The sequence below is a fragment of the Podarcis filfolensis genome, assembly GCF_964270895.1.
Source record: "Podarcis filfolensis genome assembly, chromosome: 10".
Lineage (NCBI taxonomy): Eukaryota > Metazoa > Chordata > Lepidosauria > Squamata > Lacertidae > Podarcis > Podarcis filfolensis.
The window spans coordinates 45,916,765-45,939,528 of NC_139612.1; the positions used below are offsets into that span (position 1 = coordinate 45,916,765).

Sequence of the window (22,764 nt, forward strand, 5' to 3'; positions counted from 1 at the left end):
TCTTTCTCTCTCTCACACAGGAGGATACCTTCTTCCAAGACAAGGGAAGGGAACCAGTGGCCTTTCACATGCTGTTGGACACTTCCAAGCAGCATTGTCAATGTTCAAGGAAGATGGGACTTGTAGTCCAACAATATTTAGAGTGCCAACATTCCCCCATCCCACTTCTATATACTCATCGAGGCTGTTGGGAGCAGAGCTCAATGTAGGACAACCTTTCACATCATGGTGCCCTCCAGCTATTTTGGACTGCAACTGGGGCTGATGGGATTTGCAGTCCACAACAGCTGTTGTTGACCGTGAGGCTGGCCATGATGCTGGAGGTTCATCCCCTCCTTCTCTTCTTTGCTGGATGGACCAAGGGCATTTTCTTTTCTTTTCTCTTTTCTTTTCTTCCTTCCCCCACCCATGCTAAAAGCAGTGCTTGTAAGCAGCTGTCTCTCCCAAGATGCTATTAAATGTTTGCTTGTGCACTTCACAGAGAGCTTCCCACTGGAGTTTATGTATGGATGTCACTCGTGCCTTCTGTGTTCTGTTATTGTTGGCGCTGTGCGAATCTGGGTACACAGCCTGAAAGCGATAATTGACCAATCAATACAAATAAGCACTTAATGGATTCACCGCACATTCCAAACATAGCTTTAACCAGAATCTACAAAGTGGGCTCTCTCAATAGAACACATATGAAATGCAGTTGGTTCAGGAATGAAACGGTAATAGTACTACTACTACTACTACTACTACTAGTAGTAGTAGTAGTAGTAACAGCTGCAACCCAATGAAATGAAATTTAGTCTAATCCTATGAGTTATAGTCAATCTGTTGGTCACATTTGCCTACGGGTGAAACAATTTTTCTGAAACAAGAAGCATACTTTGCTTTTTAAATGGTGCACACCTGTGTCATAGCACACGCCATTTTAGATGACAGGTAGGGAACCTGTGGCTGTCTAGATGTTCCTGGTTTACCGTCCTCATCATCCATGGTACCTGGAACTGATGGAAGTTGGGAGTCCAACAACATTCGGAAGGTCACAGGTTCACAAAGATTCCTCCTGTGTGTGAGAGAAGAGAGAATGGCTCTTTGAAGATGGTGCTTGTGAGCATTTTTCTGAAGCATTTTTAATTTTTTTAAAATACGTACATTCAAATTTGCTGCCCACTTAATAGGAACACGTTTTTAGCTTATTAAGAATGCAATCACATAAATGCCTACTCAGAAAAAAGTTCCATTCAGTTCAATGGAGCTTCGTCTTAGGACACTTGGGCCTTAGTGACAAAGAGGTGTAATAATATGAATATTAAAATAAAAATGCAGCCAAATATTATCCCTATAACTTTGAAGGAAAGGTTCTTCAAACATAGATAGATAGACAGATAGACAGATAGTATATTGCATCAAACCATTTAATGAAAATGTATAATTCACAAGGAGACGGCTATTGAAAACAGAGAAGCTGTTCTTAGATTATATTCTTTTTGGCAAGAGGTTTGAGGATTATAACTGAAATTCTTGGTAGCAGCATAATCTGAACACCAAAATATACCTTATTGGGATATCTGAAAGGCATAGTAAAAGAGGAAAATATGGAACTTGCAACAGCTATTATCACTGCAGTCAGACTAGTCACAGCAAGAAACTGGAAATCAGATAAACTGGTTGACGTGCAATGGCATAAAAATGTATGGGATATAGCACTGTTGGCAAAACCTGTATATTATAAAAGAGACATTCAAGGAAGTGCACCAAATAAATTAATGAAAAATAGAGTTTGTTGGTTAAAGAATGTAAAATTCCAAGGCAATGCCCAACCTTATATATCATTTTCATGCATATAATTTTATGTTCCCCTTAAAATACAGCAGTAGCCAAGGGCACCTAATAAGTGCTTATGATGCTCTTTAAACCATAATTGACTTTTTGTACATGAATAAATTATAATATAAAATAATATGTCTGTTTTGTGTTCATGTATATCGTTAACATACTTACTTCTTTGGTAGTGATCTGAATTATGATTTTGCAATATACCGTAAATGAAAACACAGGAAAAAATGGAACAAAGAGTTATAGAAGAGAAGTTGAGGCCACAGATGAACAGCTGCAAGACAAAAGTACAAAACTGAACCACAAGAAAATCCAGGTCTTAAATACAAACAGATTCCTTCAGTTTTGTGTTTCATATTAATATAGGATAAGCCTCTGCATAAAGGAACAGAAAATGGGAAGGATGAGATCTTGCGAGTTGCAAGAGCATCATCAAACAGAGGTTCAGCAAGGCACAGGAGAGATCGTGGGAGAAAGGCAGCATCAGTTCCTTCCTTTATGGTTTTCTATTACTGTCGATACGCTGGAAACTTCAGAGGCCAGGAAGGGAGAATGTGCCAGCTGATGACACAATGTCAGTGATCTTCTGTTATCCTGTAACGTGTTGGCTTTGCACAGCTCTGTGGCTGGAAGCTGAAGAGAGGAATAGGCTCAGGCAAACAATCTTGCATGTAAAGATCTCTTTATTAAAGGCAACATCTCTAATGGTACATATGAAGCCGCCTGAAATGAAGTCAAACCATTGACCCATCTTGGCCTCTCTTGTCTGTAGGCCAGGCATGGGAAGCCTCCGGCCTGAGAGGCAGTTTCCCCCAAACCACACCCACCCACACCATGTCAGATAGAATATATGATGTCAGGTGTAGGGCAGGTAAGGACTTGACTGCAAAGGACTAACCGAAAGTTCTAAAGCCTTTCAAATTTGGCACCAAATGCCCAAAGCTGTGCTGGCATCACCTATACTCCAAGTGTATCTGATTCTTGCAAAAGCATGGCTTGAAATCATCACCAGTCAGCTGATTGGCGGTGCCCTTTGAATTTAACCCATGCCCGGATAGGAACTTTTTAGGTCACCTGACATTATATGGGTATGTCAGGTGATTGACAGGTTGGTGACCCCATCCATCTGTCAAAATGGTCTGGGCAAGGTCTTTCAATCTCGAGTGTGGAGATAGATGGACCAAGGTTTGGGTGTCTGCACAAAAAATTGAGCAGGGTGGGAAGTCTATGCTATGTAACTACAGGTTGTTGATGTGACTGTTTTCAGTCTTCATGGGACTGAACTTCCCACACCATTAGCTGCTCTCCCTGTGCAAAGGTCAGAGGGGGCAGGGTTTCTGCTGAGGTAGGTGATTAGCTGTGGGAGGAGCTTATCAGAGTTTGATCCATCTTTTAGATTTAGGGGAGCTAGTCTCAAACGTTTCTTGGGGGAGACCTAGGTTTTTTGGGGGGGATTTATTTGTCCTGTCTTCACGCTTTTTATGCTGGAGGACCGCTGTAGTCACCCCCAACGACACGTTCTCAAGATGGAGGGTGAGGGAACAGCAGCAGTCGCCTGCGGTTCCTGCGCAATGTTTGCCATCTTGCCAAAGGTTGCAGGCAGCTTTACCTGCAGCAATTGCATGTTGATTGCCCTCTTAAAAGACAAAGTCCAGCAACTGGAGGAACGTGTAGCTACGCTCCAAAGAATTAGAGAGCTGGAGCTCTTCTTGGAAGCAACAGAGCACACCGTCTCCACCAAGGAGGAGACAGGGGACTCCCCTGAGAAGGAGGCTAGTTCACCAACACAGGAGCCAGATATATGGAGAAACGTGACTCAAAGAAGTAGGAGGCCCAGGGTTCGCTCTGATTGTTTAGAAATACACAATCGCTTTGAGGTCCTCTCCCCTAGCATGGAAGACGAAGAGCAGACTCCATTTGAGGATCTCTCCCTCATTACAGTCGATCAGGTATATGAAGATGAGCAGCAAAGTCAGTCCTCAGGGAATGTGCAGGCGACCTTGGAACGGACAGCTCACGGAAGAACCCCGACCAGACCTAAGAGGAGGCGTGTAGTGGTGATAGGGGATTCCCTACTGAGGGGAACAGAAGCAGTGATCTGTGGGCCTGACAAGATGTCTCGGGAAGTGTGCTGTCTCCCTGGGGCTAAGATCCAAGATGTAACTGAACGATTGCAAGGAATCATAAAACCCACTGACAAATACCCCTTCCTCTTGGTTCATGTGGGAACCAATGACACTGCAAGCAATAGCCTCCAGAAGATCAAAAGAGATTACGAGGCTCTGGGCAGGAAATTGAAGCAATTAAATGCACAAATTGTCATCTCATCTGTTCTCCTAGTTGAACGACGTGGCCCAGGGAGAGAGGGGAAAATAGTGGAAGTGAACAACTGGCTTCGCAAATGGTGTAAACAGGAACGGTTTGGATTCTTAGATCACAGACTGCAGTTTCTTGAAGATGGACTTCTGGCAAGCGATGGGCTGCACCTCACAACGGTTGGGAGGAATGTTTTTGCAAAAAATCTCAGAAACCTCATCAGGAGGGCTTTAAACTGACTAATGTGGGGGAGGGAGACAGTGCTCCTGAAGGTAGGAGTCTATCAATTGATGAAGATGATCATCCAAATGTCATAGACCGAATGGAGCAAACAGCACGCAGACCTAGTGGTGGGAGGAAAAAATCCTTAAATAAGAGACACGGGGGAATGATTAATGGACTTCAATGTCTGTACACTAATGCGCAAAGCATGGGAAATAAACAAGATGAGCTTGAGCTCTTGGTACAGCAAACTAAATATGACATAATAGGCATCACTGAAACCTGGTGGGATAAGTCCCACGATTGGAATGTAATAATGGAGGGATACAATCTATTTCAGAGAAACAGACCAGACAAGAAAGGAGGAGGAGTGGCGTTATATGTCAGGGATGTGTATACCTGTGAAGAGATCCAAGATTTAGAACCTCAAAGCCAAAGTGAGAGCATTTGGGTCAAAATTAAGGGAGAGAAGAATAACAGTGACCTCATTGTGGGAGTTTACTATAGATCCCCAAGCCAAACAGAGGACATAGATGATGTCTTCCTGGAACAGATGGCCAAGCATGCAAAAGGAAGGGAGATAGTAGTAATGGGGGACTTCAATTACCCGGATATTTTTTGGATGTCAAACTCAGCCAAGAGCATAAGGTCAAACAGATTCCTCACTAGCCTTGCAGACAATTTCATTGTCCAGAAAGTGGGAGAAGCAACAAGAGGAACAGCCATTTTAGATCTGGTCCTAACCAATGTTGATGACCTGGTTAGTGCGGTAGAAGTGGAAGGATCATTAGGCGCGAGTGATCATGCTCTTCTGAAGTTTACTATACAGCGGAAAGGAGCAGCCAAGCATACTAGGACTCAATTTCTTGACTTTAAGAAAGCCGACTTCATAAAACTTAGGGATGTGCTGGGTGAGATCCCATGGACAGTAATACTAAAAGGAAAGGGAGTTAATGATGGCTGGGAGTTTGTTAAGAGGGAGATAGTAAAAGCACAACTTCAGGCAATACCAATGAGACGGAAACATGGAAGGTGCCTAAAGAAGCCAGGGTGGCTATCTAAAGAACTTTTAACTGAGTTAAGATTAAAAAAGGATATGTACAAAAAATGGAAAAGGGGGGAACCACCAAAGAGGAATTCAAACAAATAGCCAGCACGTGTAGACACAAAGTCAGAAAAGCTAAAGCACAGAATGAACTCAGGCTTGCTAGAGAGGTTAAAAACAACAAAAAAGGCTTTTATGGGTATGTTTGTAGCAAAAGGAAGAACAAAGAAACAGTGGGGTCACTCAGAGGAGAAGATGGTGAAATGCAAACAGGGGACACAGAAAGCGCTGAACTCCTCAATGCCTTCTTTGCCTCAGTCTTCTCTGATAAAGAAAACAATGCCCGACCTGAAGAATTTGGAGCAAATGATTCAGCAGAGGAAACACAGCCCAGAATAACTAAGGAGATAGTACAAGAATACTTGGCTAGTCTAGATGTATTTAAGTCTCCAGGGCCAGATGAACTGCATCCAAGAGTATTAAAAAAACTGGCAGATGTGATCTCAGAACCACTAGCAGTCATCTTTGAGAATTCCTGGAGAACAGGCGAAGTCCCGGCAGACTGGAGGAGGGCAAATGTTGTCCCTATTTTCAAAAAGGGGAAAAGAGAGGACCCAAATAATTACCGCCTAGTCAGTCTGACATCAATACCAGGGAAGATTCTGGAGCAGATCATTAAGCAAACAGTCTGTGAGCACCTAGAAAGGAATGCTGTGATCACCAATAGTCAGCATGGATTTCTGAAAAATAAGTCATGTCAGACTAACCTGATCTCGTTTTTTGACAGAATTACAAGCCTGGTAGATGAAGGGAACGCAGTGGATGTAGCCTACCTTGATTTCAGCAAGGAATTTGACAAGTTGCCCCATGATATTCTTGTAAAGAAGCTGGTAAAATGCGGTCTTGACTATGCTACCACTCAGTGGATTTGTAACTGGCTGACTGACCGAACCCAAAGGGTGCTCATCAATGGTTCCTCTTCATCCTGCAGAAGAGTGACTAGTGGGGTGCCACAGGGTTCTGTCTTGGGCCCTGTCTTATTCAACATCTTTATCAACGACTTGGATGATGGACTCAAGGGCATCCTGATCAAATTTGCAGATGACACCAAACTGGGAGGGGTGGCTAACACCCCAGAGGACAGGATCACACTTCAAAATGACCTTGACAGGTTAGAGAACTGGGCCAAAACAAACAAGATGAATTTTAACAGGGAGAAATGTAAAGTATTGCACTTGGGCAAAAAAAAATGAGAGGCACAAATACAAGATGGGTGACACCTGGCTTGAGAGCAGTACATATGAAAAGGATCTAGGAGTCTTGGTGGACCACAAACTTGACATGAGCCAACAGTGTGACGCGGCAGCTAAAAAGCCAATGCAATTCTGGGCTGCATCAATAGGAGTATAGCATCTAGATCAAGGGAAGTAATAGTGCCACTGTATTCTGCTCTGGTCAGACCTCACCTGGAGTACTGTGTCCAGTTCTGGGCACCACAGTTCAAGAAGGACACTGACAAACTGGAACGTGTCCAGAGGAGGGCAACCAAAATGGTCAAAGGCCTGGAAACGATGCCTTATGAGGAACGGCTAAGGGAGCTGGGCATGTTTAGCCTGGAGAAGAGGAGGTTAAGGGGTGATATGATAGCCATGTTCAAATATATAAAAGGATGTCACATAGAGGAGGGAGAAAGGTTGTTTTCTGCTGCTCCAGAGAAGCGGACACGGAGCAATGGATCCAAACTACAAGAAAGAAGATTCCACCTAAACATTAGGAAGAACTTCCTGACAGTAAGAGCTGTTCGACAGTGGAATTTGCTGCCAAGGAGTGTGGTGGAGTCTCCTTCTTTGGAGGTCTTTAAGCAGAGGCTTGACAACCATATGTCAGGAGTGCTCTGATGGTGTTTCTTGCTTGGCAGGGGGTTGGACTCGATGGCCCTTGTGGTCTCTTCCAACTCTATGATTCTATGATTCTATGATTCATTATATGGTGCTGAAGAGAAGCCAGGAGAAACAATTATGGGCTGTGCCTCTTGGTGATTTACTGTATTGTGTGGAATCATACATTTCAGAACTAACTCCGAACAAATTCCTTTGTTTGTTCATTTAACAATAGCAGAATAAGTACTAGAAAGATGTACAGCTTCAGTTTGTCCATTAAAGAACAATACTGTGGGACTCTAAGGCAAATTAAAAACTATTAAGGCTGTATGTCACACCTTTTGCACAGAATTGCCTTGGTTAAATGCCAGACATAAGGTCTAAAACAGTGAGACTTTTTGTTAATGCTTGTCTGTGCGTAATATAATGGAAAATAGAGTACAAAGTGGGCCATTCTTTCAATGAAAACCAGAGTCCTTGAGGGTTGTAGCCGAAAGGGCCAATAAAATTATAAATTTCTCTTTGGGCCAGGCTTCAACTTTTTCTCTGTGGACACTCAACAAACAGAAGCCAGGTGGTCAGTCTTCACTCAAATTGCGCTTGTTGTAACTGGGAGGGAAAGTGCTGCAAGGACGGCCATTTTAATAACAAGGAACGGTTTTAGGTGGTTCAACAATTCAGTAAGGCTGATGTTGTTTATGTCACACAATGAGAGGTGCATTTCTTTGTTATGCCTTTTTGGCCACAACTCATACCATGTAACCAATTTATCTCCATAGTTTTCACATGTTTAAAGTCCCCAAATGGAATTGACATGGGCTTGAAAGTTTTTTTCTTTCAGATGTATGTAGTTTCAGCAAATTGTAAAAAAGTATTCAGTGCGGTAATAAGCAAATCCAGGTAGAGAATGTTGATGGACCACAGGTAGCATTCCTCTCTGGATTGGTTGTAATGATTGGCATGGTTTTTCTGTCCTATGGTTTGTCCAGGTGTTGTAAATCCTACATCTACTTCATTGGCCAGTTTCTTGCACTTCTCTATTATTATGCTGATGGTCCTCTCGTAAGCATCCCTGTGTTGTTCCATTATTCCCAGCAAAGCCTTTATATGCACTTTCATATAAATCATATTTAACTTCACAGTTTGTAGAGCTTGGTTCTAGCATCAAAAAATGTTTGCTTAGGATCACAAGATAAATAATAAAAGTTGATGCACAGAACAACTGATACAAAAGTTGTCTTGTCTGATCCTGCTAATTGCTTAGGCTGTGAGAAAATGTGTAATTTTCTACAAAGGTATGGATTTATTAATTTTTTTAGTCCACCACATTTCACATTGCATTAATATGTTGAGTATGTCATCTTTGAATGTTCTCATGGGGTTTTTTGTGGTGGCTTAAATGTGTTAGCTTTATTGCACACATCACTTACACGGTTAGATCATTTGCAGTGAGACTATGTTTATGGGATGAGCAATGGACAAAGGTTGCCTGAAGACAGAATGCTGAAATTTGTGGTTGAACCCTACCTTCTTTTCCTGCCATGGTTGAACAACCATTGTATCCTTGCCCAACTAAGGTATTTAGTCCAAAATCAGAACAAGCAGATCAGATTGTGTTGGCTATGCCTGCTGGTGTGAGATTTAAATGAACCCAAGGATCTCCTCATGTACAAATGCCTTTCCACCACTTTCTTCAACAATTCTTACACCTAGAGACAATTGTTCAGTGCCGTAAATATCTGCTGCTTCAGCTGCTAAAATTTAGCATTGATTGGAAGCATTAGGCTTCACAGCAACATCTTCCCCTCAAAATCTGGCCACCCTACTTCACTAACTCATTCTGCATTCTTGCAGATGTATACTTAGCATTGCCTGCCCCAGTTTCCAATTTTTAAATATTTCATCCCCTGCCTCAGCACAAAACCGTAAAAGGTCTATCATGTTACCTGTTGTGCTGGTCTTACCATGAACAGCAAGGTCATGTGAAACCTGCAAGCAGGACCTGAGCACAAGACCACTCTCCTCTTCTGTGGTTTCCAACTACTGGTATTCAGAAGCCTTGCAGCCTCCATCAATAACCCTCTCCATGAATTTGTCTAGTCCTCTTTCAAAGCCATCAATAGCCCTCTCATCTCTAGGAAGGCTCTGTTCCAGAAAAATCAGACAGTCTGAGTCTGGCAACCACTCTCGTTGGGAGTGGTCTCAGAGATCACCCCAAATCTCTTGTTGCATGCGTGTGCTTCTTTGTACATCAAAATAATGAAATACATTTAGGATTTTGGGGAGGAGGGGTTGTTCCCTCACCCCCAATACCCATAAACCAGGCATGTCCAAAATCCGGCCCAGGGGCCACTTGCGGCCCCTGGGCTGGTTTCAAATGGCCCTCTGGGCAATTTTGAAAAAGCAATGTCTTACGCCCCCCCCAAGCACCTGCCCACCAAAGCCATTTCCTTTTTGCAGGCTCGTCATGAGCTCTCCCCTCTGCATGGGGGGCGTGGCTAGCCCCTGCGCCATTAGGGAGTCCCTGGTTGTGTCACTCCTTGGGTTGACCAATCTGGTCGGCCAGGGGTGTGTGTGGCTAAATAAATAAATACTACAGTACACGTTCAGAACAGTGATGGCGGTGGCAGAAGGGCAGCTGCTGTCTTGACCCAGTGCTGGATTTATGTATAGGCTAAGTAGGCTGAAGCCTAGGGCCTCTAAATCTAGGGGGCCTTGCCAGCCAGCCCGCTCCCCAGTGGGCAGTCTCCCCTCTCCCAAAATTGCAAACCCAAGAATTCATGCAAGGGCAGGGCAACTCAGGCCCAGCAACTATGAGTCTCAGGGCTAGCCAGTGGGGCCCAATTTGAAGCAGTGGGGTGCAACTTGAATTTTTTTTTGGGGGGTAGGGCCCCAGTTCACAGCCAAAGTCTGCAAAATCTTAAAGATATAAATAAAATCCATCTAGATTGCCCTGGTGCAGGGGCCCCCTTAGGAGCGGCACGCGGGGCCCAATTTGGCCCAGTTGCTCCAATTGCCTTAAGGTCAGCCCTGATGAGACTGTGCAGGGGTTAGACTGACAAGCTCTGCACCTTCTAGGTCCCTGGTGTCACTATTCAGAGTAGAGACTCAAGGACTTATTATGGAAATAAAGGGGGGGCACTTATTGGAAATCAGTTTTGTCACCTCTTCCCCCCGCAAACCCCGAGACAATGAGCCCAGCCACCTTTTATTCACAGTCGCATAAGCACTACACTACAGCATGGCCATAAACCTGTACGTTCATCCGCTGAATTATACACCCAATATGTAGCAATGCCTCCCTTCCCATTAGAGCAGCCCCAATCCCATTCCTACTTGCGTGCAAGCAGGAGGGGGCGGGGATCCCTCAGCGGCAAAGGGAGCCTTTGCACTGCCTATGGAGCAACCCCGATCCCAACTCTTACTTGCTTGCAAGCAGGAGGGGACAGGGATCCCATCAGAGCAGCCCCAATCCCACTTCTACTTGCGTGCAAGCGGGGGGGGGGGGAATCCATCAGCTGCAGTCCAGAAGATCTCAGTTTCACCCTTTGTATTAGTGTAGGCATGTTTTGTTTTGTTTTCAGTTGAGATGAATACATTGTAAAATCTCAGTTAATGTCAGTTTGTCTAAATCAGGTATAAATATATTTGGACACAAGAAGTATACCTGGTATCATGCTCCTGTTCATATGTTGTGAACTTAAAAGTTGACAAACAACCTTTATTACTGTGTAATGTACTTTACAATGTTCCTGACATATATTTAAACTTTCTGGATTTATTTTTCATCTGGCCTTCAGAGTGATTTAACACCTGTATAGATTTGTCATCCATGGGACGAAATGAAAAGTATGCCATTTGCAATAAACTTTGCATAAAATCGTTGCATAGAATTTGCATTTAATTTTAATGATTCTCAGAATGTCAGGCAAAATGGTCAGGCCTCGCGCATGTTCACTTCATCAAATCATGCCTCAGCTCTCATGCTATCTGTTGCTGTTGCATGTTGTAGTCTCCATCATCTGGGGCAACAGGTTGACAAAGGCTGCTGTAGAGTCTCAGGAGTTGAAGCAGCCCAGGGAAGGAGATGCCAATAATAATGGAGAGCTTGTTTCTTTGAAGTTTGACCACAGTCACTGTTCTCTTCTGTCTCCTCAACACCTAAGTGTAAATGTAAGTTAAACCCAACAATTTCTGTGGGGAGCAATTCTTAAAAAAAAGCTCAACAACTTCAATCCTAAAAAAACTCAACAACTTTGGCCGCCCTCACACATGTTCACTTCATCAAATCTGGCCCTCTTTGAAAAAAGTTTGGACACTACTGCCATAGACCTAATGTCTTATTCAGTATTCTTAGTTAATGTTATACAGAATGTTTATGCCTTTAAAAATGCACTCATCTTTGAGCTAATGTTCTTCATTTTACATACTGAACGTAAGAGCAAATTACCATAAGATCAAATTAAGCAGTTCACACTTCGGATGCACTGACATTTTAAAAATAGGTTATATTTTGTAGAGAGCTAAACAATGTTTAGATTTTTATTTTCTGCTGCCGGTTATGTTTGTATTATTAAGCATGTAATAAAAAAACCTTAAACAACAACTGAGCACACACCCTTCAAAGGATAAAGGAAAGCAAAACCAAAACATCAAAGAAAAGAAATCTCCACATTTCATGCTCATTCTGGGAAAATAATAGTTTGTTTTCAGATTTAGAATAGTTTCCTACATGGCTAGACACACATGGTGTGGAGATGGGAGTGGGGAACCAACCCTTTTCAGGGGAACCCCCTACCTCAAAAGGTTCGGCTGTCTCCCTCCTTGTTTGTATTCAGCCATTCCTTTCTAACCAAGCTTTGATTCTGTTGCTGCATCAGGTATTGTCCATGGGTGAAGCTCTTTCCATTCTTGTGTTTTTGCTGCTCTTTCCAGTGGAACAATTTGTGTCTTCACAATTGCATCACTGTAGGCTTTATATTTGCAAACCACTTGGAACAACACTTTTGGAGGAAAGTGATGCACAGAGGCTTGGAGCCAGTGTTAGTCCTGCTCAGAGTAAGCCCATTGACATTGGGCTGTACTCTGAGTAGAGCAATTGAATTGACATCAATATAAGAAAACAGAACCATACTAACTAGAGGTAGGAGGATCTGGAGCTACTTCCTAGCAGATACTGTGGGGTTTGCCGTAGATCAGTAATGAAGTCTACTCCAGCAATAGCAGCAACAACAATCTGTGTGATCCCACTTTCAATACTGTTTCAGGGTGATCACACTGCTTCATCTCCAACCAGTGCATGCCCCGTAACTTCCTCCTGCAATCCTGCAACTTGTTATACTGCAAATTTTGGTATATTTTTCTCTTGCTCTTGTTGTGCTAGGGCCCCTCCAGATAGCAGTAATGTGGTAGCACTGGAGCATCATTACAGAACAACTAATAAAGCGGGATAAATCCACTGTTAATGCATTCTGTTGCAGAATATACCTGCAACAAAACGCCTTTCTGGAAGGGAACCTGAGTTATGAAAATAGCAGTTTCTCCTGAGCTGCTGCTGTGATTGCCAGAACTCAACCCAGCCATTGATTCTGACCCTTTAACATTTTTATTTACTCATTAAATGGGAAATGCAGCTGTACCGGTTCTCCAGTCCTGCTATGTGACAAACCTGGAGGCCTGCTTGATTTAAGATTGATGAGTGTTTCAGATAGGGGAGATTTTTCAGCTGTGGCCCTGGTGCTCTGGAACTTATCCTTCATAGAAGAGGAATTTTCCTCCCTCCTTCACCTGTCAACTGACAGCAGCCATTCCATCAGAAGTGGTGGGAGAGGAAGGTAAACAGGACCACTCCATCAATGCCATTGAGAGACCAGCAACTTTTGGCTAATGCCTGAGTTTGCTTTTCCCCTACCTTCCTTCCTTCCAAACTCTCTTCCTTTTGTGGTGTGTCTTTGAGATTTGAAGCCTTGTTATTGATCTTCATAAGCCACTCTGAGAACCCTTCTTGGAATGGAGGCAAGTGAGATAAAAATGCTTTGAATGAAATAAGTAATTAGAAAACTGAAGCTCAGTCCACCCCTGCAGAATGTTAGAAAGAGATACAAAACTTTTTTTTATAAAAACCAGAACAAACATACCTAAGTTATTTGTTAGGCATATGATTCTAGTTTCACAGAACTTCCCCCCATTTCTATAGTGATTTGGGTTTTGTTTTCTTGAAGCACTTTCTAATATATTGCTTTTTTTTGCTCTGTGTATTTGCATGTCTGTGTAGAGTTCCTTTTGACAGATTGGCAGGAAACATATTGCCAGGTTGTGGTGACCTGCCACTTCTAGCTGTGTGACTCAACCCATGATGGGTAGGTGCACAGCCTACATGAATCTGTCCAAAGATGTAGGGCTCCAGTTATTAGCTCATGCCCTCCAACATATCACAGACGAAACTAAAGGCATGTTGATTCCCATTCCAAGGATCACATCGAGAGCCCCTCCCTCCCTTGGTTGTTGGTCACACACATTCCTGACAGCCCTCCCTTCACTTGCTGAGTGCTAAATTCACTAGCTCTGCAAAAGCCTTTCCTTCACAGTTTTAAAAGCCAAGAATGCCAATTGCAATTTTGGTAAGCATTAGAGCAGAGCTGAAATCAAGTATTTGACTGTCCAGAGCTAGCTTGCAGGAATTATTTGGGCCACATGACTTGAGTGAACATAAAGCAAGTCCCTCTGGGAGTGACAGGACTTGATGATTTTCCATCACTCCAAGGGGGAATTGTATGGAGGAAATGTGGCTGCCCCAGTGAATTCCCTCCAGGAACAATGGACTGGTCCTAGGGGGCTTGCTGTATGTTCATGCAAGGCATTTACTCATTCAAGAAAGCCTGTGATCTAGCTGCTCAGGCTGTGGGCTGCTGGATACATGGTTTTAGAAGGTTTAAAGGGGAAACCATTGGGTGAGACTGGAAACGGGGGCATTGCAGAACCCTTGGACCAGCTTGTAATTAAATCCACTGGATGGCAGATTCTGAAGTAGACCATTGATACAATCTGGCCTAGGTCAAGATTTATCCTGAATGGATCAAGTTAAGTCCACTTTAGAATTCAAGAAGGGCAATTTCCTCCCTAGATACCTCACCCGTGAAAACGTGTTAGAAAAATTATCTTCCCTCTGGAGAAATTAAGTGAAAAATTGTATTTCCGCACCTATTTCTGTGCCCATTTCCCTGGAGAATGTTTCAAGAGATCATGTAGGCACAGCTCAAGTAGATGCATGCCAGCAGAATATAAAACTCGCCTACAATAAGTTATCAGCTGTTCCAAATATACCAGCTTCAAAGTGTGAAAGGGCAAGCTGTGCACTGTGCATGGTGCTTTATCATTCATATTCATGCTTTTACCTACATGTACACTAGAGTCAAGGTGCACTCAGAGATTTAACCTCTAAAGCACACATAGGGAACATGTGGCTCTTTAGATACCATTGGACTCCAATTCTCATCAGTCCCTGCCAGTGTGGACAATGGACAGGGATGATGGGTGCTGAAGTCCAATGCCATCTGGAAGACCACAGGTTCCCAGCCCTTGCTCTAAAGACCCTGAATTAGGAGCTGATCCCTGAGGGATGATAATACTAGCAACTCATCTTCACAAAACTTCAAGCAGTGTAGTGGGTTGCGTGTTGGACTAGAATTGGCTTCAAATCCCTCTTTAGGCATGAAATTACTGGGTGACCCTCAGCCAGTCACTATGTCCTGGTCTACCCTTCCTCGTGTGATGTGCAAACTACATATGTACCCTGAGCTTCTTGGAAAAGGATGGAATAAAAATAATAATCAAACTGATCTTCAAAAGACAAAAAGATTGGACTGTGATTTACCAGGGATGACCAGATCCCACAAGCTGGAAAAAGCTACAGAGTCTTGTGATAGCTTAAAGACTGGGGCTGCAATCCTAGCCCTGCTTACCTGGGTGTAAGCATCATTGAGTTCAGTGGGATTCAGAGCAGTCACATTACAGCGGTACCTCAGGTTACATACGCTTCAGGTTACAGACTCCGCTAACCCAGGAATAGTACCTCGGGTTAAGAACTTTGCTTCAGGATGAGAACAGAAGTCGTGCTCCGGCAGCGCGGCAGCAGCAGGAGGCCCCATTAGCTAAAGTGGTGCTTCAGGTTAAGAACAGTTTCAGGTTAAGTACGGACCTCCGGAACGAATTAAGTACTTAATCCGAGGTACCACTGTACATTAATTACAGCATAAGCTTTTGCGGACTACAGCCTACTGTATCAGTTGCAGGAAGTGCAACCCCAGATTGACTGGCACCTATGTACTTGGTTGTGCATGAGGGTGGGGAAGTAGAGGAAAGTGGTCAGAGTAGGGTTGTTTCCACCCATCCCTAGAAAAACATGATTGTCCTTTTTTTGGTGGGGGAGTCCTGTATGGACTTCAAATGGCATGTGGGCAGAGGGTGGGACCGGGCAGAGGAGTTTGAGAGAGTGTGTTTGAGAGAGTGGGATGGGGCAGAGGTGGGTCGTGGAGAGCAAGAGCGGGTTTGCACTTTGCACAGACCTGGCCTATCTAGTCCAGTGGAGAGTCTGCATGGGCGGAGAGAAGGAAGGGTGGCCAGCCAAAGAGCAAGATCAGAAGATAAAGAAATCACTGAGCAGTGTGTAGCAGTTAAAAGGCGAGGGCACTTGCCCACCCCCCAAAACTCCTTTCTTGCAAAGGTGGTGGTGAGTCGGCTCAAATTCTTGCTCTCCATTTGGGGTGAACACCATGCAACTGTGATGTTTTGTGCTGGTTTGTGTCAAACGAATTGGCATTACAAAGGCCAGCTATGCATGTAATATGCAATATTCTTCTTACAGTTGTAAATAATAGTGCTTTTCTTTCTTTCTTTCATTGAATGAAGCACCGTAAACCACATGTGTCATTGTAATGGATTGTTTTGAAGTCATTTCTGCATCAGGTAAAGTAATTTTTAGGGTGGAGGGGCCGACCTCTCCCATATTCTGCCCAACCTTTTCTTTATTTTGCCCAACCAAAGGTGGAAACCCAAGAGAGAGAGAGATGAAATGCAAAAGAACAGACAGTGATAACTACTTAAAAGCAAAACAGTTGAAGGGACCAATTCATTGCTAGGCCCAAACTAACACAATTTTTCATAAAACCTGCAGGTGTAATTTATATGCATAGATACCTCTGGGCAAGGGACGCGGGTGGCGCTGTGGGTAAAACCTCAGCGCCTAGGGCTTGCCGATCGCTTGGTCGGCGGTTCGAATCCCCACGGCGGGGTGAGCTCCCGTCTTTCAGTCCCAGCTCCTGCCCACCTAGCAGTTCAAAAGCACTCTTAAGTGCAAGTAGATAAATAGGTACCGCTTTATAGTGGGAAGGTAAACGGCGTTTCTGTGTGCTGCGCTGGTGCCGGCTCGCTAGAGCAGCTTCGTCACGCTAGCCACGTGACCCGGAAGTGTCTCCGGACAGCGCTGGCCCCCGGCCTCTTAAGTGAGATGGGCGCACAACCCTAGAGTCGGACACGACTGGCCCATACGGGCAGGGGTACCTTTACCTTTACCTACCTCTGGGCAAACTAAGGTGGTGGGCAGACAAGAGATCTCTGGCACAAAGTACCACAGGGCTCAGGTCCACTCAGCTATCCTTTAATAATGTCCATTGCGATTTACTAGAGACAGACACTATAAAATAGAAATGGCTCCAGGATAAAGGAAGGGTCTGTTAGGACCTCACAGCCTCCATATTCTCTGCATAGCCCAATAGAGGGTGAACTCTTCAGGCTTGGTTCAGTGGGGATCACCCACAGAAAGACAAAGGGGCAACTTTAGTCATCATGGTCTTTCTTTCCTGTTTCATCCTTGGGTGCTCTTCTGAGACTGCTGGCAAGTGGGATCAATTAGGCCTAATTGTGTTGGTAGTTTGTGTTATGCAAACATGAATCCCATTAGGCAATAAGCAAAGTCCGCTAATTCATTTCACACAGGCCAGTGAACAGCTATCAGATGACGAGAGCCCTGAATAGCTGGTGGACCGCTGGAAAAAACAAAACACGAGGTCACTGACAGGTAGTGCTATTGGAAGTGAGTCAATTACGTCCAGGGGTCCGGCACACTTCCCTGCGCCTCCTCTGACCCTTCCGAAGACCTTTGACTCAGCAGAGCGTAAAACACAGCGGAAGTAGAAGCTTGAAACGTTCTGTCGTGTGGCGGCAATAACTCAGGCTGACACGCAGCTCTCCTTATCTTAAAGTCTTTATTCTCGTACAGATCAACACATCGTAGATCTTCCCGGTGAGACGCAACTCATGTTGCTCCTTCCTCCATAGAGCAAACACGCAGACTGAAAGAACACAGAGAAAAACACACCCCTTCCGTGTTCTATGCCCGCCCTCAGAATGTGAGGCGTCATCACTCAGAACTCTTAACCCTGTAAGTTCTGAGCCTCTATTAACACCCCCTCTCGAATCACGTTCTGAGGGGACTTCTGAGTGTTCAACACCTTCCCCATTGCCTTCCGCCCCTTCCTGGCATCGTTGTTAGGCACCTGTTGAACCTCACAAACCTCAGGTTCGCACTGTGCGAAACCAACCCACGCATTTGTGACCTGAAACCTCTCAGGTGGAATTCCCTTTGTTGCCCTTGAAGACCGCCTGGGCACAAACTGGGATTCTTCTCCTGACCCACTGGGGCCAGCTTGTGTGTCTTCCTCATCAGACTCCCCCTCTGACTTGACACGTCTGTGAGCTTTCTCCATTATGCGCACAGGAGATGAGGGCTCACTCTTGGACACTCCCTTAACAACCTGTGGAGACGCCCTACTCTGTTCAGGGACCTGGTCTCCACCAGCAGGTTCGGGCTCTGGCTCTCTTTCCTGCTCAGATTCGGATTCAGACAGATAATCTGAGACAGTGTCATGGCTGACTTTGCGCCTTGACCTATTTCCCTGCTGCTCTTTGAACTCAGCATGCTTGCTGACCAGAAGCTTGGTCTGATCACCTTCTGGGTATGCAAATCTCCACCCCTTGGTCGCGGGTTCATACCCACAGAAGATCATTTCCTGGTATTTTGGACCACCTTCTTGCTGCAACCACTTTGGTACAGGCACCATGGCTCTGCAACCAAACGAACGGAAGAAATGCACCAGCGGCTTCTGTCCGTTGAGCAAGAAATATGGGGTGTCACCTATCACTGCATTGTAGCACCTGTTCATCGTGAAATTGGCCGTCTTTACCGCCTCCCCCCAAAAACTGTGAGGCAAACCAGAGTCATCCAGTAAGATCTCGGATGCTCGGACCAGAGCCTTACTCCTCAGCTCTGCCACGCCATTCTTCTGAGGCGAAGTCACCTTGTGACGTATCCCCCTCTGGCGAAAGAAACCCTTTAGAGCAGACCCAGTGACCTCAGAACCACGGTCAAACTGGAAACCTTGCACCTCGGTGGAGAACCTCTGTTCCACCTCCGCAACCCAATCTTTGATCAGTTGCGCTGCTTCCTCCTTAGCTTTCAGCGTGAAAGCCCATGCGTTCTGCGTATAATCATCTGTCAGCACCATCAGCCACTTGGCCTTGCCCAGACTTGGCTGTGGCATACCTATAAGGTCTGCGTGCACAAGCTCAAAAGGCTTTGTGGTCACCCTCTCCACTCTGGGGTGGCTAAATCCCTTGTTTCTGGCTTTCCTGCAAGCCTTGCAATTCAAAGGTTTACTACATTCTTTTACCTTGCAACCTTTGGTGCACTCTGATAACATCTGGACGTCCTCACAGGACCCATGTGACTGTTACGAAAAAGGAGCAATGCTGCTGAGTGCTCCAGATGGCTGGAAAGCCAAACAGGATGTTTATGTTTTGGGACTGTACCGTGGGAACAAGGAACAGTCTATTATGTGCTCTGAGCACCGGATGTTAGCTCAGAGTGTCACATGACCCTGTACTGGAAGTACATGGGTGGAGTTATTCTCACTCTGCAGCTGGGTATCAGAGAGTGCAGACATGTTGTTCTCTGCACTGAGGAAAGACAGAAATAAAGGCATGTAAATACATTTCTGTCTGTCTCTTTCCCCTCCCTGGGGATGGCAGGGAGTGAGGGAGGAGGAGTGGCTGTGTTCTTCTTTCACGTTTGAAGAAGGATCGGCCGATAAAGACCTCGCCTTGTCTTGCCGGGAGTCGTTGACGGGGGGGTCAACATGGAATCAAGCCGGGCACCTGGAGAGTGGCCAAATGCCTCTGAATCGAAGGCTTGAATCAACAAATGGTAGCAGACGCTGCTGGTTATCTGATCCATGGGAATCAGCATGAAAGGTGAGAGGTTGATGGATCGTGTGCCATCCTCTGCACCAAGGAAAGAAGATAACGTCTGCAATTGCAGCCAGAAGCTGAACAGACGGCTGGCCCCAAGAGGGGGTGTTTTCAAAGCAACGGAGCCCCAAAAAGGTATGCTGAATATCGGGCTAAAAGTGTGAATGCAGATTGATTTATTCTCTGGTTCACGAGAGAGCTGCGTTTGGCAAAACAAGCTCTGAAAGAAAGGCTTGCATACCAGAAATTCCTGTGGTTAGATAAGGATTCCCGTCCCGGGGAAGGTTGCTAAGCAACGACAGTCGGACAGTGGAAAACTACTGACACCTGGGGCTGGCTCAGTCAGAGCCGGGAAAGCGAAAGTTGTTTTGACTGTGAGACTGTGGAGATTGCCTGCCTGCCTGAGTGAGAGGCAGAAAAACAGCTCAAAAAGGAGCTTTTGGATTTTTACTAGCTCGAGAGTGGAGAGCTGAGGCTTGGATTCAAAATGGATGCCAAGGACAGGGGGAGGGAAGAACGGAGTTCTAATTCCCCCACTGATGTTGCTACTGGAGAGAATGCTGTAGCTTTGAACGTTGTCCGATGCTACAATTGCGGACAGGCTGGGCATCTTCAGCGGAGCTGCAAGAAGCCACGCCAGCCGAAAGGAGTGAAGGGCCGCTCAGCAAAGCCTGAGGCAGCAGGCAAAGGTCATACCAAGTCTTCGGTGAAACCTGCAAAGGCCCTGATGGCGAAAGGAACCACGCCAGATGTTGGACACTCTTTTGTAATCGATACGGGCTGTAATTTTCATATGTCCCCGCACAGAGGACTCTTTTCGACGTTTAAGAAGCAAAGCTTCGCTGTGGAACAAGCCAACGGTCAGAAGCTGGAGGCGACTGGGGTTGGATCTGTGTATCTTAAGAGTCTGAACTTGACAATACACAATGTTTACTTGGTTCCTGAACTGAAGTTCAATCTGCTGAGTGTTTCGCAGATTGCAAAGAAAGGACTGAGATTGTCCTATGATGATAAGAGCTGCCAGATCGTCAAAGATGGAGAGTTATATCTTTCTGCCAGACAGAAAGGTGGACTATATTTGTTGGACTTTGACCAAAGTGATTACATGGAATGTAATTCTGAGTCTAACATGATTTCTCTTGCAGGTGTGACCAAAACAAGCGCCAAGAAGGTGGCCAGGGTCGACAGAGCGTTTCAGCGGGTGTATGCTGATGTGATTGGTCCTCTAGAACCATCTAGAGGCAATGCAAGATATTATCTTGTGTGTGTGGATCATTTCTCTAACTTTGTCTGGGTTTATGTGTTAAAGAAACCACAGGAAGCCTTGGAAAGGTTTCAGGAGTTTTGTGACAAAGTTAAAGATATGCATGATGCTAACATTGGTTGTCTATTCACAGATGAGAAGCAGATTTTTCTTTTACAGGATTTCCAGAGGTTCCTGCAGAAGAAGGGGATCAGACACAAGATTGCTGTTTCAGCGGAAGCGTGGAACAGGGGTGTTTGTGTAAAAGTGAACAAAGAATTGCAAAAGGGAATGAATGCGCAATTGCTTAGTTCACATCTGCCACATGAGTTCTGGGCGGAGTCACTCATGTCGTTTTGTCATGCATGGGTGAGAAAGTTTTCGAAAGAGTTGGGAAGTTCTCCTTTTGAGAAACTGTTCCAGAGAAAACCTTCTGTTGCCCATTTCAAGGTTTTTGGGTCTCATGTGAGGACAGAAGCTCCAGGTGGAGTAAAGAATGCCAGAGGCATTTTTGTGGGATATGAAAAGGGTCTCTACAGAGTAATTTTGTCTGAATCTGGTCAGGTGATTCTTACAAAATTTCTAGAGAGTGCTCCTGAAAAGGAGAAAGTGATAGCACACACATTTCCCACAGAGGACGAGTCAGATGATGATGATGATTTCACAGAGTACAGTGGTACTGAGAGTGACAGTGATAGCTCAGAGAGCTCAGTCGTCACAGTCATTGAGAGGACATCTCACACAATGGATAGACCTTCACAGGTGAAGGATGAACCACTGTTTACTGTTGGAACTGGTTCTCCTAAGAGTCCTGAGACTGAACCAGTGAGCAGAGAGGATCAGCACCTCTTACGTAGGTCTGAGAGAGTCACAAAGGGTGAACCACCCAAAAGGTACTCAGAAGAGTATGCTAATTTAGCTGTTGCATGTGTTGCTGTTGTAAACAACCGAGGACAGGTTGGAGCTGTGTCTAAGTCAGAGACAAAGACACAACAGAGAGTTGCTAGCCAAGGTAATGCAGATGCACTCATTCCTTGGAAGCCAGACAACCAGAGAGGTACACTGGGGAAACCAGTGGCGGGTAGTTCCAAGGGTGGAACTGAAACAACAGGGGAGTGTTATGTGTATAACAACTGTTTGTTTTCTTCTCTGGATCACGCTATGCATGCCGCAACACGCATTGATTCTTTTGGGGGAGGTTGTTACGAAAAAGGAGCAATGCTGCTGAGTGCTCCAGATGGCTGGAAAGCCAAACAGGATGTTTATGTTTTGGGACTGTACCGTGGGAACAAGGAACAGTCTATTATGTGCTCTGAGCACCGGATGTTAGCTCAGAGTGTCACATGACCCTGTACTGGAAGTACATGGGTGGAGTTATTCTCACTCTGCAGCTGGGTATCAGAGAGTGCAGACATGTTGTTCTCTGCACTGAGGAAAGACAGAAATAAAGGCATGTAAATACATTTCTGTCTGTCTCTTTCCCCTCCCTGGGGATGGCAGGGAGTGAGGGAGGAGGAGTGGCTGTGTTCTTCTTTCACGTTTGAAGAAGGATCGGCCGATAAAGACCTCGCCTTGTCTTGCCGGGAGTCGTTGACGGGGGGGTCAACATGGAATCAAGCCGGGCACCTGGAGAGTGGCCAAATGCCTCTGAATCGAAGGCTTGAATCAACAGTGACATCCTCTTGTGCCACACGCAAGCACACGACACATGAGTGTGCCCCCCTCCCTCTAGAGGTGATTCCAGAACAAAGAGGTTGTTCTGATCTTTTCCAACACTTACGAGCTCCTTCCCATCTCTGGAAATTGTACAAACATTTTTTGCAAAACTCACAGAATATCCCTCCTGTAAAAGGCATGGTACAGACAGCAGGCTATGTTTTAACTCAGGGAGAACATAAACCTTCAATTCAGCCTGTAAAAAAGAGACA

General features: G+C 45.0%; 1 long non-coding RNA gene across 1 annotated transcript; it reads right to left on the reverse strand.

Annotated features, from left to right (window-relative positions):
- Positions 1–5,713: 5,713 nt before the first annotated feature.
- LOC310743574 lies at positions 5,714–7,382 on the reverse strand. The gene is made up of 3 exons (XR_014539102.1): positions 6,905–7,382; positions 6,040–6,108; positions 5,714–5,836 (listed from the first exon to the last, which is right to left on the reverse strand). It is a non-coding gene; the product is annotated as an uncharacterized lncRNA (long non-coding RNA).
- Positions 7,383–22,764: the final 15,382 nt, after the last annotated feature.